Here is an 8,332-nt window from a genome sequence, read left to right as displayed (position 1 = left end):
CAAAGTCAAAGCAAAGTGTGGCTATATGTGTGTATTTGTTTCTGTTAATGTACATTCATACTGAAGTTGAGTGTGTGTGAGTGTGCATGCGCATGCGTGCATTTGTGTGCTGTGTGTGCCAATCCTGGGGCTACAATCAGGGTCTGAAGGGTTGTAGATAAGTTCACAATCTCTTGAACAACACAAAAACTTGAGTTTTCCAGGAAGGAGCATAGCCCACACCAGGTTACCTCCATCTGTCGTTAGGCAGAAAGGCATATTCCCAGGACCAACCTGACCTGAGGATCATGTTACCTGTGATGCCACCAGGAGTGGATGTTTCAACTTCCTCCACTTGTCTTCTCAGGTCTTCCCTGAATGATACATGAGATACTCCTGTGGGCAACAGTGGGTATCACTTTAATGTGCACAGTCAATGGCTGAACTGTGTCTGGTAACAAGACCTCACTGTGGGACAACAACCACCACAAGGCCACTGATGCTCTGCATAGAAAAGACACACTGACTTATCAGGATCCTCACAGAGGGACACGACCTCATCCTGGGTCAGAGATATCTAGAATGGGTAGTCATGGTGATTTTAGTTCTCAGGCACTGTTTCCTAATGCCTTGTTGAAGGAGAATCTATACATGAAACCAGACTTAATGAGACTTCAACATATAAGCTCTCCCTCTCCCCTCCTTCTTTGCCAGTCCTGGGGCATGAACTCGGGTGCTGGGCTCTGTTCCTGTGCCTCTTTGGGCTCAAGGCTAGCAGTCTACCACTTGAGCCACAGCACCACTCCAGGCTCTTTCTGAGTAGTTTATTGGAGACAAGAATTGCATGGACTTTCCTGCTCTGGCTGACTTTGAACCATGATCCTCAGATCTTAGGCTCCTAAGTAGCTAGGATTATAGGTGTAATGCACCAGTGCCTGGATAGCACTTTCTCTTTTAGCATGTGCATTAAAGGGATTTTTAAAACAGCTTCACATAATATAAATGGGCATCTATGTGATATAATTAGAAGCATGCACATTAGAACATCAATGAAATCTATTGTTAAAATATTTTTGAATATCCAGGCAACAGTAGCTCACACCTCTAATCCTAGTTAAACAAGAAGAGGCCTCAGGACTTTAACTCAAGTTATAGAGCACCAGACAGTAGCAACATTGCTAAAGGATATCACCCAGCTCCTGAGTTCAAGCACCAGCACAAGAAAAGTATTCTCAAATGAAAAATAAACACAGTTCTGATTTTTGACAGAGAGTGTTCAAATACGAGTACCTTTCATCAAGGGAAGTTTTGTTTATGTGTAAATATTGAACTAGGAGAGATAGGCTCATGAATGCTAGGAACAGAGTCTCATGAATAACACATTATTCAGGAGGAATTCATCTAATGTTGGCTGCATGGGTGCTTTTACATTCTTAGACTTATCCCAGATGCACATGTGTGAGCATGGACGAATCTCTAGAAAATGATATGCTCAAACTAAACCAAGATAATTTAAACCAACTTAAAAAACCCATATCAAGCATAGAAAGAGAAACCGCAATAAGATATCTCCCACCCAAGAAAAGCTTAGGACCGGAGGGATTTACACAGCTGAATTCTACCAGGGCTTCAAAGTAGAATTCACATCAATACTGCTCCAACTGTTCAATGAAACTGAAAATGAAAGTTCACTACCAAACTCTTTCTATGAAGCCATCATAACCCTTATCCCAAAATCAGGCAGGGACTCATCAAAGAAAGAGAAATAGAGGCCCATTTCTTTAATGAACATTGATGCAAAACTTCTCAACAAAATTTTGGCCAATTGACTCCAAGAACTCATCAAAAAATCATAACCATGATCAAACAAGATTCATTTCAGGGATGCAAAGCTGGTTCAATATACACAAATCAATATAATGCATTGCATCAACAAGAGCAAGGATAAGAACCACATGATTATCTCAGTAGATGCAGAAAAAAGCATTCAACAAGATCCAACACCCTTTTATGATGAAAGCTCTGGAAAAACTAGGAATCCATGGAACATTACCCAATATAATAAAGGCTGTGTACAACAAACCCACAGCCAACATTATATATAATGGCAAAAAGCTAAAGCAATTTCCTCTAAACTCAGCAATGAGATAAGGATGTCCACTCTCTCCACTTCTCTTCAATTTAGTATTAGAATGCCTAGATGGAGCAATAAGACAAGATGCAAATGTAAAGGGGATCCAAATAAGGAAAGATGAAGTAAAACTCTCCCTCTTTGTAGATGACATGATCATTTATTTAAAGAACCCCAGGGACTTCACTCCCAAGTTACTCGAGATGATCTGAAACTTTGGCAAAGTAGCAGGGTATAAAATTAACCCTCAGAAATCAACGCCTTTCTTGTATGCCAATAAGGAGAAGAGCACGGCTGAAATCAGGAAAGCAACTCTTTTTGTAATAGCCCCACAAAAAATGAAATACCTAGGAGTTAACTTAACTAAAAAAGTGAAGGACCTCTATGAAGAAAACTTTAAAAACTTGAAAAAGGAAATTAAAGCAGAATTTAGGAAGTGGAAAAACCTCCTATGCTCCTGAATTGGGAGGATTAACATGGTGAAAATGACAATACTTCCACAGGCTATCTACAAATTCAATGTGATACCTGTCAATATTCCAACCTCATTTTTCAATGAAATAGAAGAAGCATACCCAAAATTCAATAAAAGACCCCGAATGGCAAAAAAAAATCCTTAGCAGAAAGAATAGTGCTAGAGAATATCAATACCAAACTTCAAACTCTACTACAAAGCCATAGTAATCAAAATGGCTTGGTAGTGGCACAAGAACAGACTTGAGGACCAATGAAATAGAACTGAAAACCCAAAAATGAACCCACAGACCTATAGACACCTAATCTTTGATAAGGAAGTTAAAAACTAGAATGGAAGAAAGACAGCCTCTTCAGTAAATGGTGCTGGCAAAACTGGTTAACAACTTGTAGAAAACTAAAGCTAGATCCTTATATATCACCTTGCACTAGAATCAACTCCAAATGGAATAAAGACCCCGAAGTCAAAGCAGACACCCTGAAAACATTACAGGAAGTAATAGGAGAAACTCTAGGGATCCTTGGCACAGGCAGAAATTTCCTTAATAGAGACCCAGAAACACAACAACTCAAAGAAAGTTTGGACAAATGGAATTGCATGAAACTGAAGAGCTTCTGCATGGCGGAAGACATAGCTAGCAAGATCAATAGAAAGCCCACAGATTGAGAGAAGAGCTTCACTAGCCATAGAACAGACAAGGGTCTCATATCTAAAATATACTTAGAACTCAAAAAGTTAAATCCTCCAGCAACAAATCCTCAAAGAAACAACTGCCCAATAAATAAGTGGATGAAAGACTTAAAAGAGAAACTTCTCTGAAGAGGAAATAAGAATGGCCAATAGACACATGAAGAAATGCTCAACTTCTCTAGCCATAAAAGAAATGCAAATCAAAACAACATTGAGAATCCACCTCACTCCTGTTAGAATGGCTATAATCAAGAAATCTAATAACAACAGATGCTGGAGGGGATGTGGACAGAAGGGAACCTTACTGCATTGTTGGAGGGAGTGTAAACTTGTTCAACCACTTTGGAAAGTAGTATGGAGGTTCCTCAAAAGACTCCACATAGAGCTCCCCTATGACCCAGCAATCCCACTTTTGGGCATTTACCCAAAGGATCACAAACAAGACCATACTAAAGCTACCAGCACAACCATGGGCTGGGAAGGTGGCTCAGCAGTAGAGTGCTTGCCTTGCATGCATGAGGCCCTGGGTTAAATTCCTCAACACCACATAAGCAAAAAGAAAAAAGCCGGAAGTGGCACTGTGGCTCAAGTGGTAGAGCACTCGTCTTGAGCTGAAGAGCTGAGGGACAGCGCCCAGGCCCAGAGTTCAGACCCCACAACCGGACCCCCCCAAAAAAAAAAAACCTATGTTTATCACAGCCTTATTCTCCATAGCTCAGATATAGAACCAACCCAAATGCCCCTTAGTAGATGAATGGTTCAAGAAAATGTGATATATATATATATATATATATATATACACATACATACATACACACACACACACACACACACACACACACACACATATATATATATATTATATATATATATATACATATATATATATATATATATATGAATTCTATGCCTCCATCAGAAAGAATGGCATTGTCCCATTTGTTAGGAAATGGAAAGACTTGGAAAAAATTATACTAAGTGAAGAAAGCCAGGCCCAAAGAAACATAGGCCTCATGGTTTCCCTTATTTGCAATAACTAGTATATGTCTAGGACAAGCAGAAAAGTTCAAAAGCTATGTACCATATAAGATGATGCTAAGTGAAGTGAACCCAAAGATAGGGACACAAGAGTTTTTTATCTTTCTTGCTGTTGTTCTTCATGTACTTATAATGTGCTATGTGATTTTTTTTGTTTCTTTTGTATGTTCTTCCCCCATGGTATAACCCCTGTTTTCACTGTATTTGATGTCAGTGCCCTGCATCTTGTATATATATTTTTCTAATTTGGGGATAGGAAGGGAAATAACAAAATGTTGAAATAAGGATACAAGATGACCCATTGTAACATTGAGATGTACAAGACTATGTATGAAAATAAACTATGTTGAAAATGAACTTAACAACTTCGGGAGGGGGGAGGAATTGTGAGGTGGGGAGGAATAGATGGTAGGGGAAAAACAAAGGATGGGGTAACAATGCTTAGTAGGAAATATACTCATTACCTTACTCATGTAACTATAACCCCTCTCAATACATTATCATTTAAAAAAAATCTATGTAGCCAGACACCAGTGGCTCACACCTGCAATCCTAGCTACTCAGGAGGCTGAGATCTGAGGATTGTGGTTCAAAGTCAGCCGGGGCAGGAAACTCCAGTATTTCCAATAAACCAGTTAGAAAACTGGAAGGGGCACTGTGGCTCAAGTGGTAGAGTGCTTGCCTTGAGCTGAAGAGCTGAGGGACAAGCGCCCAGGCCCAGAGTTCAAGCCTCATGATCGACAAATACATATCTATATCTATATCTATGTCTAAATTTTAAAAAAGAAAGAGGTTCACTTCAGAAGATCACGAGAGAAGACCAGCCTGTGCTAGTAAGACCTACTCTCAAAAAAGAAGATAAAATACAAGTGTACAAGTGGGCACTATTGCCTACACTATAATGTTCTTTGTTATTAGCCAAATCCTTTTCCATAAAAATATCTGAAGCATTTCCACAATGACAAATGTTATATAAGTATATATATATATGTAAGAATATTTATGTATCCATATATGTCTGTATATATACGCATATATATCTATGCACTTGCACACATATGCATACACGTGCACACACGCTTGCATGCACACACACACACACACACACACACACACACATACACACACACACAATATGCTCATGATCCTTGGCCATAATGTAAATGAAAGTCAAAATAGAACTGATCATGGTACCAGTCATTCATTCTAATAATACTAGATATGCAGGAGGTTGAGATCTATGAATACAGGGTCAAAGTGAGCCCATACAGAAAAGTCTATGCGACTTTTTCATTCCAATTAACCACCAAAATGCTTGAAGTACTGTTTTGGATCAAGTAGTTCATACAAAACAAAACAACCCATCACTGAGATTTCATTTTACTCCAATTAGAATGGCCATCAGCAAGAAAATAACAAAAAAAAACCCTTCTAAAGATTTTACACCCTGTGGTTATCAATGTAAACTATCATATATATGTATATAAGGATATGTGTATAAATATATATGTAAATATACATAAAGCCAAAAATGTATACACATATCCATATTATCAAAAGTTCTATGTAATCCCCTCTGTTATGAAGAAGGCTTACCTTGTGTTGGAAGCTGGAGCTGCAAACTCTTTCCTAGCTTTCTCTCACATGGCTGGTCTCTCACACTTTTTAGCTGTTCTGTTCCTCTTTTGTGAGGCTCAGTGCTCTTCTAGTTTGGCTTTTCTGAATATAGTGTCTCCTTTGTTTCACCAGACTCTTCTTCAACATCTGAATGAGAAATCTACTCTCAAACTCTGAACTCCTCTCCTCTTACTCTTTCCTTCACAATCATCCATTCCTGTTGGCCAACCTGTCAGTCATTTTCCCAAAGCCCTCTCCTCCTAATTTGCTTCCTGGGGCTGGGAGGAGTTGCTTACCTCATTAGTGCATTTTGAGAACAAAGCACAGAGTCACTTTTCCCAGAGATGAGTTACAAGAGAGAATGTACAATGAAATTGTCTAGAATCTCATGGACCTGACTGCCACCACCAAGCAGGAACTCAGTATCTTGAGGGAATGGAAGAAGGGAACGTTATAAAAGAGAAGAGCAGCCAGGCCCTTGTTCACATACCAGGACTGGTAAAGGTCTGGGCAAACACAAACACATGCACATAAAACTATCACTTAATTCCTCATAAAACACTTTAATAATAACAATAAAATTATATTTTTATAAGTTTTCTTCAAATAATTCTTAGTATTTTGACTTTTCCCTCAATGAGTGAACTCATTCTTGAGACTATGAAGACAATAGACTAGATATATATGCTACAGTTTTCCTATATCAGTTTGACAGATTGTCCGTTATGAAGACATTGAGAAAATTATCAGGAGACAACCAAGCGTCAAGGATGAGACAATACTACCTTCATTCTATTCCCAGTCTAATCCAAAGGCCCTAGCCTTTGGCAGGGTTGTTTTCTTTTTTGGTACTGGAGCTTGTACTCCTAGCCACCCAAATGTTAGGTACATATAGTACAACTTGATCCACACCTTCAGCAGTATTTTCCCCTGGTTCTGGACATAGTTTGCCAACTTTGCACATACACACCATCACTAAGGGAACTATTTTCAAACCTGTGTCATTTAAGAACAACTGTAAGCCAGGTGCTAGTGGTTCATGTCTATAGCTACTCGAGATTGGGATTTGGAAGATAGAGTTTCAAGATTACCCTGGGGGGGAAAAAACCCTTAATTAGACTCTACCTCCAAATGAACCAGCAAAACCTCCCATATTTGTAGTTTTCCCCTAATGAGGATCAATTCAGCATATTATGTTGGCTAGGAAATTACTCTACCACTTTAGACACACTCTAGTCCTTGTATCCTCAGAGGGTATGGGGTTGAATTTCCTCACAGTGGCCTTGAACTGTGATGTTCCTAATTTTACCTCCTCAGCATCTGGCAAAAAAATGAAAGGCACAAAATCCCTGCCTGATTTGGACAATAGAGCCTTCCTAAGGTTCCATCCAAGTTGATCTCAAACCACAATCTTCTTTTCTCTGCTACCTGACTAGGGAATCACCTTTTTAGCCCATATCTTTTAATCATAGGCATTAGAAAAATATATTAAATCTATGTATCCTTTTAATTATTAGTCAGACATATTATGTCTGATGCAATTCAACATATGTTCCAAAAAATCTTTACAAAACGAGTAGCAAACATCATTGTTAAATATAGAGAATTCCACTTATGAACATGGACAAAGAAAGGAAGGAATTCCACTGTCTTTTCTTCTATTCAAAATTGTAGAGCGTTAAATTCAGCAAAACAAATGGTCAAGAGTAATGCTAATAGTAGCAGGAACAAAGTGCTAATTTGCAAAGGTGCACTGACTGAAAAAGGGGAGGAAACTCTGAGATAATATGTAGGAAACAGGAAATATATTCTATAAGGTGTTCACATAAACGCATCTTCAAATGTTTGATTTACAGAAATACACGGAAATAAAACAATTGCCAAAAGTACAATCTCTAATAACATTAAACTATAGAAATAAAACTGATAATACATCACACATATGTATTGCCTGAAACAGTAAAATATTATTGTATTTTCCAGTGACATGGTCTGACAGAAGGGCCTGGTGACAGATTATATTCAATTATTGCTTTCATTTCTCTTCACCTTTAAGAAAAAACAGTAGTTGGGGATGTTAATTAGTAGAATTGCACTGAGAAAATATTAAAGGTACATAAACAAAATGGACATTGGGTTTTCCAAAGGGATAGAATCAGAACCTTAAAATGGACCTATAGACTAATGTGTAACAAGTCTCTAAGGAAAATGTGAAGGTGGACTTTCACACACTTTCATGTCATCTTGAAACACACACTCTCTGGAGATATATAAGGAAATGTAAAACACTCTTCAAACTCAGGAAAGATTAAATGCACTGATCTGAGGTCAATTTTTAGTACAGAAGTAGGATAGAGTGTAATTGTATAGAAATTTAATCATGAAACACCTGGAAACAATGT

This window comes from Dipodomys spectabilis, unplaced genomic scaffold (genome assembly GCF_019054845.1).
Source record: "Dipodomys spectabilis isolate Male_0828 unplaced genomic scaffold, ASM1905484v1 ptg000091l, whole genome shotgun sequence".
NCBI classification, from domain to species: Eukaryota; Metazoa; Chordata; class Mammalia; order Rodentia; family Heteromyidae; genus Dipodomys; species Dipodomys spectabilis.
Note: the sequence above shows the minus strand (reverse complement) of the source record.